Source organism: Adiantum capillus-veneris, chromosome 13 (assembly GCF_014529385.1).
Source record: "Adiantum capillus-veneris isolate H3 chromosome 13, ASM1452938v2, whole genome shotgun sequence".
Taxonomy (NCBI): domain Eukaryota; kingdom Viridiplantae; phylum Streptophyta; class Polypodiopsida; order Polypodiales; family Pteridaceae; genus Adiantum; species Adiantum capillus-veneris.
In genome coordinates this window covers 26,623,188-26,635,571 of record NC_140943.1, presented here as the reverse complement: position 1 = coordinate 26,635,571, position 12,384 = coordinate 26,623,188, and positions in this window count along the sequence as shown.

Sequence of the window (12,384 nt, the reverse complement as noted above, 5' to 3'; positions counted from 1 at the left end):
CATATAATTAGCTTACCTAATTATCCCAATAAAATTACATTATTTTTAGGAGAAATAAAAGGAAAAAATAGTAAATAAATTCAAAAACCTTTGATATAAATATCAAAGGTAGAACAAACATTGAGGAGTCTGTGATAAATACCCCAACCTCAGAAAAATAGTTTAAGTATTTATCTTCAATAAAAGTAACCAATTTTGCGTATAAAATAGAGAAAGGAGATTAGTAAATGAATCTATCTAATTACGAAATAAATACCTAAGGTCCAAAATCCCTATTGAAGGATGGGAAAATTACCTTTGCATAAATGGATGGTATAACAAATAACTATGAGTAAAATTTTGCCTAAATTAAACCCTAAATATAGGAGGGGATGGTTATAAATCAAATTTATGAAAATTCCTAAAGATAGAACATATTCAATTGCAATTTAGGGTGAGTAATCTATTAGCCGATAGAAATTTATAATTTACTAAGGCTAAAATGGAATATAGACTAAGGATAAACCTAGTTAAAAGGGCTTTCCAAATTAAATGGTAATTATGGGAAGTTACTTATAAAATAAAGAAGTTATAGGAGGAACATCTCATCAATTCAACTATCAAGGATACCTACTTACTCCAAAAATCCTAATTTTTTGGTAAAAAAGGAAAATAAGATTATTCAATTAAACTTCAAATCGATTAAGTCTTTTTATAAGGCTGCGGACATGGCTCCAAAAAGAACCAAGGGAAATCCTCTTGCCGAGGAAAAGGATGTTAGCAACAAGGGAAACAAAGCCACTAATGACCATGAGGCTGGGCCTAGCCATAGGCCAGCCGAGGAAAGTCTACGGGCTCCCACCCAACAGCACATGGACGAGTAGTCCCAGGTGGATTTCTACTTTAAATCTTTTAAAGTTCATTTTTAAGTTAACATTGCATACGTAAGGTTAGGAAGGATAAACTGGCTGTAAATGGATGATAACTTCCACGAAACCAACGAGAAATGATCGTAAATAGGAAATAAATGATTGGGTTATGATTGATTGATTGATCTAGGAAAGAAATGTTTGACCATCCTTAAGACAGCTTGTCTCAAGACACCTCTGATTCCTTGGAAATATTTTACTCTAGGTAATGAGTAATGATGGTGATACCATCATGGATGAGTCAGTTTTCTCAGCACGCCTAGAGTCTTTACCCCGTGCTTGTTTGTGTTTGTGGATAGTACTTTCAAGTTTATCCTAGAGGAACTGCCCGGTTGTATGGGTAGCCGGTTGATGTATGGGCGCCTGGACTTTGGGTGATGGCTTTTCCACCCCTGTTTTTATAAATAAGGAATGGGTGCCATTTTTTCACCCCTGTATAGGTGGTCTTGAGACAAGCCAATACTGGTTAGAGATACTTCAGAATGATAGTACCTTGTCTTAAGTCTGAAGATGTTTATTTGCTGAAAGAATGTCTTCAATACTGTTTTCAAAGGTTGTCTTAAAGAACTGCACTTGTGAAAGTTAAAAGGAGTCATTGTTTTAATTATGAAAAGAATGTGGTAGTAATTAAACAAAACAAAAATCATGTGTGAGTGCGGGGTGGTAAGTGGGGACTGACTAAGGTTGTCAAGCATGGACGGGTGGACCTGATTAGTCAGGTAACTATCCATTCTTGTGCACTAGAACATTTAGAAACTTCTTCACTTGGACAAGGAATCCACCAATGGCTGTGCCCTCACATATGTTAGGGGGAAAAAAGCGTTGGCTAAGGAAATCATAATCTAAATTATGAAGTTATAGGGCCGGAATTGTTTTTTTTATGGTCCCGTTTCCATTGCGAGACAGGACTAGGTCTCTTTCTGGGGCTATAAACCTAAACCATTGCCAATGGTAAGGGTGAATTCCATGGAATTTTTCTTGTTTAAAGACTCTGACTTTAGTAGGCCTAGAGACTTGTCAATGGTACCATCCCGTTTTTGGTGTTGGCGGGATAGGGGACCTTACAATAAGTCTTCATTTGAACTGTGCTTGAGGACTTTGTGCTGTCGTCCACGGGTAACCACTCTCGGTCTTCATCCTTGGTCGTCTCTGGAGACTGCATATTCATTGAACTCTGTATCTCTAGGACCTTTTGGGACATTGGCATTCCATTATGACATCCTTTGGCATATCTTTGGATGTGATCACATGGAATTGAGTTGTGATGATCTGTGAACTTATTTCAGTGGTGGTGGAGATGATTCCCCAGCATTCTGCTCATTTGTCTCCTGATATGCTCACAAATTCAAGAGCATATTTCAGTTATGGTTGACAACTTTTCTACATTTTCACCAACAATGTTGCACTTGATCGTCTCAAGAGTGGTTGTGTCCTTTGGTTGAGCTTTATCTGTAGTTTCTTTGCTTTGATCATTTGCTTCAATTGATGTTGACTCCATTGGCTGTAATATTGCACTTTTTGTTTGCAATTGTTGAGCATTGTCTATCTGCATCTGGGTAACATCTGATCTTAGAAGATCCATTGTACTTTCTGGCAGAATCTGTCTCTTTGGAGGAGATTTCGGTGGTGACCTTTGTGTAGATTTCTGAACTGTAGCTTCTATTGACTTTGACTTTTCTGTCACCTGTTTTGGCAGCTTGAGGCTTTGCATCATCTTCAGATAGTCTTTGACTTCAGTCGTACCATCCATAGGGGTTTGTACAAGATCATGATCTTACTGGTATTCATTACCATGTGCATCTTGATATGCATATGTGAGCTTGGTCACATGTAACTGTTTGAACACTATGGGATTTGTTGATTTTTTACTTTGACTTGTGGAGATCAACTGAAACTTTTGTCCTTGATGATCTTCATATAAGAATTTGTCTGCAAATTATGAGGGAACCAGGCTCAATTGGAAAATTCCAACAACCATATTATCTTTCAATGGTTTCTGTCTTCAAGGGGTTTGTTGGTTAGAAGCTCTAGGGATTCTTACTAGTGTAGCATTTCTTGGTACATAAGCTGAGCTTGATGAATTTACAGCTCACTATAGACTGATTCATTGTAAGAGTTCAAAATTGTTTGGCGCTAATTTAGTCTCACCTTCTGCTTTCATGTGTCTAGGGCATGTAGAATAGCTAACAGCTCTTCCTCGTAAACGTTGGCATCTATAAATCTTCTGCATAGGTTCCTATGTATCTCCGTAAAACATGACCAATTATTCTCCAAGTCAAGCTGTAGATAGAATTATCTTTGATCTGATATTGTCTATCCCAAGGGTCTCCTATGATATGATCTTTTGTGGTTTCAAGACCCAATGCATCATAGATGTTAGACTTTCGTCTATATCTACGATTGTTTTGGTCAAAGTATATGCTTGTTTGGTCACAACATCGAAGCTTGTTTTTTGATGGAGGCGAGTTTGGCTCTGAGCAGATTTCTAGGTTCACTTGAGTAATATCCTTCACTCTAGAGAGGATGGGCTATAATAGATTCTTTCCTCTGAAATGAACCATCCTTTCTGATCTATCACTAGACGCACTTCTATGAGCTGGTATGTGGGCCGTTCAAACCTCGGGGGGTTCACCATTTAGTACCACCCTATATAACGTGCGTTCGTGGGTTATTAAAAAAACCCCTCTTTTCACATGTCTGAATGAATAAAATGACCCCTTATTTTAGGATTTTTTTCCAAAATTGAATATAAAAACCCCTTATTTTAATGTATCTCTGTTAAATTGCCTAAAAAATTTTCATTTTAAAACCCCTCCCTTCGAACTCACATTATACATTAACATGATTACATAGTGCACCCCCAGAGGTTCAAACGCGTGTGGATCCTTTTTGTAAAGTTTTTGTTTTTGGTCTACATAGTGTGCATATGAATTATGGGTACCAAACAAAGCTAATACCATTCTGTTTGATGTGTCCCTTAGACTCGTGAATGATTGCACACTTAAGACAGTGGATGAAAAATCATTTGCAAACCTAACATTCTTTTCAACCTTCGGTGATATATGGACACCTTGACCAAATTCATGCAAGAATTTGTTGTTCAAAGAATCAATTTTAAGCTTTCAGGTGCCTGTGCATCTTTATGCTGATTTTGAACTTGTAGTGCTTTTAGCGGTGCTTCTAAAGGTAATGCAAAATCATTTGATTGCATGAAAAGTGACGATTTAGATGCACTTACATTGAGATTCGCATTTCCAATGCTTTGTGCCTTGCTTAGCAATTGATGTGTCCTTGTTGGCTGGATTTCTTAGACAATCTTAAGCAAAATTTCCACCTTTTCGTCCACAATATGAGCAATATGCCATGACTGGTGGTATTTCATTTGGTTCTGTCATGTCAAGCTCTTACTAATGAGCTTTTGTTGTTATGCTTGCCAATTTGTTGGCATCTTCTTTTAAAACACTCAGCATCGAGCTGTAGATTGCTCTGCCTTGACCTTTATACCGTCTTTGGTTTGGTTCTCCAATTAGACTGGCTGCTATTTGCTGATCTGTTGGATCTTGCACTTCTGGTTCTCGACTATAGATCTGACCATTGTAGTTCATGTACAATGATCCTGATTTCATATGCACCAACCGCATGTTTTGTTGTGTGCAGGTTGTTGGATAACCACTTGGGTTGACTTTTTGAACTTCTATCTGTACTTTATCTTTAAGCTTGCAATACATGGCTCCACTAAAGTCTGTGAACATCTGGGAATTATTTGAATCTGGCTTTACTCTGATCAATAGGATCTTGGATCCTATGTTGCTTTTACTGCTCAAAAGATACCTATGACCTTATGTATCTGTGTACAAAAATTTATCCCCATTGTAGCCATATATTTGTAAAAGCTCCTCTTTTGTAGTTGTATCTGTGTTGCCACTGCTACTGGTTTGCTCTGCTATACTGAAACTCTCGACTGGATTTGAGTCCATGTTGGCTCAATCTGTAAAAATTGTCTCTTAGCAGATTTTGATATCGATTAGCATAATTTTTGCTGCTTGTACTAGCCTAATCTGCAATCACATGTGAGTTGTGTCCCTATTCGTCCAACTGGAAGCTCAATTTGCAATGCAATTGCTTGCACTTCTAAATTTCTAGCGTGCCAAATTGTGAAGTTTGCCTGCCTCTGAAACGGCTTGAGTTGATCTCTTTGCTCACTTTTTTGGCTGTTTTTATGCTTCACTTTGCGTGGTGTAATTTCCTCGACTTTGTTTTTTGCTATTTTTACCTCTTTTTGGGCTCTTTTTGGCTTTTTGGCACTTTCTCTTTTTTTCTCGCTCTTTCTGCGACTTTCTTTTTAATTTTATTAATTTTTTTGAAATTTCTGAATTTTCTAAATTTTTTGGTCTTTTTTTATTATTTAGAAAAAAAAAATCACAATTAATTAATTGATTTTATGGTGAATTTTTCTATTTTCTTAGGTAAATTTTAGAATTTTTATCTAATTTTGAGGGTTTTACAAAAATTTTGTGATTTATTGTGTTTTTTTGGACAGTTTATGAATTTTTTGTGAGTTGTTTGAGGTTTTTACTATTTTTGAGAATTATCTGTGGGATTTTTGAATTTTTAAATGATTTTTTGTGAGTTTATATTTTTATTATTTTTTTGGTGATTTTTTCCAAGAAATTTTTAATCCCTTTTTTTAATTTTTTATTAGTTTTTATTTTTTTATTAAAAAAATGCTGAATTTTAATCCTTTTTTTATTTTAAAAATTTTATTGGATTTTTTTGTTTTAGTGAATATTTAAAAATAACTTAAACTAACCTAAGCTAACCGAACTAACCTAACTAATCTAACCTAGCTAACTAAAGCTAACCTAACTAGCTAAAGCTAACCTAAGTAGCTTGCCTAGCGAACGTCCATTGACTTTGAGGCTACTGCCAGCCAGTTGACAGTGCACGCGTGGGCTGTACGCGACAAGCATGGCAACGGCGATGGCGCACAGAGCAATGGAAAGAGAGAAGGTTTTACGTGGCAAGTGTGCACAGAGAGAGAGAGAGAGAGAGAGAGAGAGAGAGAGAGAGAGAGAGAGAGAGAGAGAGAGAGAGAGAGAGATAGAGAGACGAAAGGAGGGGCAACGCGCTATCGTAGCAATGGGGGCTACACGACAGAGGAGGGGAGATGGTGAGTGGGAAAAAGACAAGGAGGGGGGGTGTGTGGGAAAAAAACAAGGAGGGGGTACGCCCGCGTGAGGAGGCAAGAGAGCGAGAGCCAGCACGCTAGAGAGAGAAGGAGAGAAGAGAGAGAGAGTGAGAGGGGGATGAGAGGGAGTACTAATCATCGTGATTGGGAGGGGTGGAGAGGAGAGAGAGTTAGTGAGAGAGAGAGAGAGAGACAATAATCGGATTGGGGAGGGGTGGGCAGGAGAAAGAAAGTTAGAGAAAGAGTGAGGGTGTGGGGTGGGTTCACACAGAGAGACAAGAAGAAGATGAGAATTTCAACGTAGGCGGAAATTATCCCAACAGACCATAAGGATCTATCCACCGGCACCGAATTTTATGTGTCGCAAGGCATGGACGTCAAAGTCAAAATCCGTTTTTTTTTTTCCAAACGTCCAAAAATGCCAAAAATAGGTCGAAAATCACCCGAAAATCCAAAAAAATTGTTCAAAAATCCCAACAAATACCAAAAAATCTCTGGGAAATTCCAAAAATCTCTAAAAATCATCAACAATCACAATCAAATAATGTTGACATGCAAAAGCACACAAAAAGCAGATTTTACCAAAAACGCTCGATTCGACAAAATCAACCTGACCCTTGGAAATAGTAAAACGCTCAAAAGTTGGCAAATGAAAGCCCAAATGCACTCCAAATCAATCCAAAGACACACATTCAAAACACCTCGTAAAGATCCCAAGATATCAATTTTTTTTAAGAATTAATCAAAAATTAATACAAAAATTATCCACAAAATACCCAAAAAATTTCTAAAAATTCTCCACACATTGGGGATTAGTGCAGCCAACTAAAATCACAAAATTTACATCAATTCAATTGCCAAATAACTTCATCAATAAAATTCAAGACTAGGCAATTAAATCAACAAAATTAGGTCAAAATTTGACGCATTTGGAGTGTGTAAATCCCTGTTTTGAGCTAAAAAAGGTAGCAATTAATCATTACACACATCAAGCATGCAATCAAAACTATATTAATCATGGAGATTAATCACTTTTTAAGCACACACTCACTAATAAAATTGGTAGTTTTTACCAATGTTTAGGTGCGCACACAAAAGGATTAATCTTTGGAAACTGCAATGTGATTTCACAAATCATTAGTTGGGCATGACCACAATAGAAATCAATCATCACAATTGAAAAATCATTAAGAACACATTGATTTTTGGGTGCACAAACATGGGCAAAATAGTGCACACACACCTAAAATTAGGCAAACACACACTCAATTAGAATGCACACACAGTTGATTTTAGTTCATCTACACTTGCAATTGACCATTCAAGTATGCAATTAACTCAATTAAGCACACAATTAGCAATGTACAATCACCAATCAACAATTGAACTTGTCAAATTCATACACCACCAAATCTGGAAATTTCGGCATTATGACGGCATGAAAATGAACAATCCAGAAAAATTCATAGCATCAACATTGCATTGCATCGTGATAGAGTCTCTACATAATTCTACACATCTTTAAATTCTAGGGAGGTTGAGAATACCACCTTGATTACCTTTCCATTGGAGATCAATTGAACGGTTGAAAGATCCAATCCTTCATAGAAAATTAGTGTGTAAGTTAGCAAAATTAGTTAAATTAGCAAGAGGTTAGTGTGAAATTGGAGTGTGTAAACACATAACTGACAAGTACGGTGACAAATATTAGAGAATTATGAACACATTGCTTCATGCACACACATCCAAAATCCACAAAACCATAAACACACAAGTGAAATTAGTAGCAAAATTAGTGAGGAAACACATCCGATTATGTCACAATTACATTAGCATAGGCCATCGTCCCCGACAGTGGTGCCAAATGTTGGTGAGATTGGAGCTAATCTCTATAGATAGCTCATTCTAGTGCTAGAATTTTACAGCTACTGGTGATGTGTTAGTTCAAGTAGTAGAATTGGAAAAGGAGATAGAAACTGAACTGGAATACATCTACTGAAATGAGAAACAAACTGAAGTACTGAGAATGATGTTCAGATTCAGATTCAGAGAGAATGAGTACAAAGTATGTATGGCTGAAGTACACTGGACTGCTGTATTTAGGATTACAGATAAAAGATTACAGATAAAGATGATGTAGCTCAAGAACAGCTCGGGAACTAAGGATTATGAATCAAAAGCTAAGGAGAAGTACAGCCGACAAATGCCAACCCGATTACAATGTAATGGGTCCTATTTATATGCCTTGGGAGTTACTCTGATAACTGCCAGAATAATTATTGATTGATCTACAGTTCGTCTCACAAGAGCTGGTTCCCACCCAATGAGACTCTCTTTGCCGTCTACATCCTTTCCTCCTTTCTTGAATTTTGGAAAGATTCCAAAATTTCTAAGAAAAAATCCACTATCTCATTCTTCTAGAATTTTTCTCGTTGAGTGCTTGACACCCCTATAGTTGTAGTTCCAGGGGCATCTAGCCAAGAGACACCAAGTCAGACTGAAAAAATCCACCATCTGATTCTTCTAGTGCTAGGTTGTTGAGTGCTTGACACCCTTGTAATTGTAATTCCAAGGGTCGTCCAGCCAAGTGATACCAACCCCTGAGTGGAAAAATCCAGTATCTGCTGTAGAAACTGCTGGAAAAATCCATTGTCTGATTCAAAGACCGGCAAAAAAATCTTTGACCAAATTTTGAGATGGAACTACCCAATATCCTTCCACTGAACCCACTTTCGTTTACGCTTTGGCCTGGATGGGTCTGAGAAGTGCCAGTGCCCGTATTCTCCTTCTAAATGAGCCTGAAAATGGCCTCCCGCTCAAGCTAATCCAGTCTTTCTGTGGACATCTCAATTTCTTAAGGCATGAGAGGATGATAAGTTTTGGTGTCACGATCATAGAGCGTGTGTCTACCTTTGGTGAGTCGAGTTCTGGCCAGTTTGTGACAATGTGAGGCTGTATGAATCTATCCTTCTGGAAGAGGTTGATTGGCTTTGATCCGAGCTTCAAAATGAATCTCAGCCATCTCTGTGTACTATGGTCCTAGGCTTGGTCTAGCCGTAATGTCCTTTTCAGGCACCTGGTTCTCTTGCTGCATCATCTTTTTGATTACTTTAACCAGCTGAAACGGTCGCCGAAGAGCAGTTGCCTGTTCTCCCACTGACATTCGAGTTTGAGGTCCCTGCTGGTGGCAGTATGGTCTTCAAGAATAGCTCGCACCCTTTGATCCAGAACTCCCTAGCAATCTTCATTTGCACTAAGACCTCTTTCAATTGATTTCTCACATCCTTCATAAATTTATATGTCGGCTTGTTCCCCAGCAAAAGCTCTAATTCCATGGCCAGAGAGAGACAATCTGCAGTAGATTGCCGTTGCCAATGTGGATTGGTTATTCTCTCTTCAGCAGTTAGTATCCATTCAGGCACCCTTTCTAACAGTTGTATTCTACTGGGATGCGCAGGCAATTGAAAGGCCTCTTGATCATGGAAAGCGGCTGATTTCCAATGCTCAACCGTTTCCATGGCACCGACATAAAGTCGCTGAAAGCGCTCCAGATCAGAGATAAGATCATCATCCTCCAGTAACCGCCTGGTTATAGGAGCCTGCTGATGTCTCAATATCTTGTTCATCGTGGTGAGCTGTAGTGAATGTTGCTTCATCACCTGCTGGTCCCTCAATCACGGCTTTTTCTTTCCCTTTAACATCCCGACTGTGTTGTGACTGGTGTGCTAGTGGATTCCCAGTGTTGCTGGGTTGTTGGTCTCCTAGCTGCTGATTACTCCACCGCTGCCCTTCATGCTGGTCTGGCTGGTCTGCCTGTGAGACTGATTTCCTCCAATTGGCCCTATACTACCAGTACCAGGTTCTGATGGTGGAGATGGAGGAGAGGCATCATCATCATCATCATTATGTCCTTCGTCTAGTTCATCCTCCTTCTTTGCTTCTTCTTCCTCCTTATCCTTGTCTTCTTCAATGGTGTTCTGATGTTCAATGTAATCAAGGATAGCATGATTTGTTAGAGCACTGTTATATTCAGTAACTTAATCCTACAAATCACTCTGCATCGTCTCCATAAGAGACTTCAAGTTATCTATGTTGAAAACATCATTGCCTGCTAGATTCAAGATCTCCACCAGATTATTATAGATATATCTTTCTGTTAATGTGGCCTTAAGAGCATTGTGGAGGATCAATAAAGAGTTAAACTCAAATCTCTTCATGCTCATCATGGTTTTGAACCAATCAGCAGCTCGTTCAGCTTCTACCTTTTTTTCCCGCATGGTCTGCATCTCAGACTCTACCTTGGCTAACTTACTTTGTAACTGCTGAATAGTCCTATCTAACTGAGCCTCAAGGATATTGAGGCGCAGGTTCTTGGCTGCTCTCCCTTGCTCTATCTAGCTTTTCAATCTGCTCCTCAGCTTCCTTTAGTTCAGTATTTACTTTATTCAACTCATCTTCCAACCCTGCAGCATCCAGCATTTGTTCCATGCAATTGACAAAAGTATTCCATGATGACTGGATGAGTACTGAACAACCATCATGGGTTAGAGTCAGTTGGCTCATAGACTGTGACAGGAGCCAAATAAGGTAATACAACATAATCAAATTTTTGCAATAGGAGACGTCCCTTGAGCGGATAAGTCAACAGTTGTTGTAACTTGTCTTTCTTTGTTAAGTGCAGGGCTTCTTCACTGTATGGGATGGAAACTGTGCCAAGTGGATTTGGAGAAGCTGGGTCTTTGCCCTTATCAATCTGGTCTGCTGAGTGCGCAGGATTGGCCCTTTCTGACTGATCTTGTCTAGTATTGGTGGTTACTAAACTCTAGCCTGCTGATTGGTTGATTTCACCAGTGGTCTGGTTAGTATATATGTTGTTCAGTTTGGCTAACTAGAATCCTTTCAATAGACACTACTTTGATTTGACTTTCCAACTACTTTAGAAGAGAGTGCTTTTAGTCAGTGTCGTCCTTGGATTCTTTGAACTGCCAGCTTAATCTTGTATAGCCTTCCTTTTCTATCCACTAGGGGTTGAATGGCTTTCTAGATCTTCTTCATCCGATGACAAGTCTATATTCCTGGATACTGGGAACGACTTCTGGCTCCAAGACATTCTCTCCTGATCATGGGCGTTTGGAGCAGTTGCCAAATTTAGAAACTGCCAAACATACCAAGCCTTGAATACACTTTGAGATTTCATCTTGGTAGTTTCCTGAAGCACATTATGCAACAATATCTGGGAGAGGTTGATAGAGACTTTGGAATCCAGTCTTTTTGCTAAAATAATAGCAAAAAGTTTCTCTGACACATATGTCGGATTATTCTTCAAGCTCACAGCTTCAGCCACAAATCGGTAGGTAGCGGGAGCTTCCAGTCTTGCTACTCGAATCCCTTGCGCACTGGCTTTCCTTTTCCTCTTGGCAGCATCATATTCCTTGAGAGCTGCACTGATCTGCTCTATAGTTGCCACAGATGGCTTGGGCCCGTTTGGCATGCAAATGCAAAAGAAATACTTTCTGGTGTGACAGACACCTTCTTGCCATAAACCATAGCACTGCCATCTTCACCATTAAAAGAGTGCAGGACTTGCCTTATGATGGTTGTGTCAAACTCAATCCTCCAGGTGTGGCTGGCAAAGACAGACAATAATCCACGGTCTCCTCAAAGGACTAGGTTTGCGGCTACAGTGAAGAAACTTTAGATCTTGGCAATGGTGAGTGGACAACAGAAGGTAAGCATCGTGCAGGAGATTTACGAGAAAAAACACCTACTCGCCTTACTGTTATACGTGTTCGCACAATAAAAGCTCCACCACTTACCGTTCCTAGACTTCGGTGCACCGCAAATGACGTGGCAGACATGCATTGGACAAGAATTCCGCCCGTATTTGAAATGATTACCACATATATTCCATCTGACCATTGGTCCCCTAAAAACTGATAACTTTGTCCCCAATTTTCTGGTCCTGGTATAAGTCTGGCTTGGTTGTGCTCGTACAGGTCTGAAACTAGCTCTAGAACTGGTTCTAGAACTGGATGCACATGAAAAACTCCCAAGATAGCTGATTCTAGAATTTCTTGGTCTTCAACGCCGCCCAGATTCTCAGTACCCTGTTCCTGCCAAGGCTCTTTGGCTTCTGAATAGCAGAGCTTGATTTTAGCTCCATTAATTATACACCCCTGGTAGCAGTAATCCAGATATGTCTTTCAATCTTACCGTGCCGTTGGAGAAAACCCAGTCCACTTCGAATGGTCCTGTCCATGCTATCTTTAGATTCGGCTTCTTAGGACC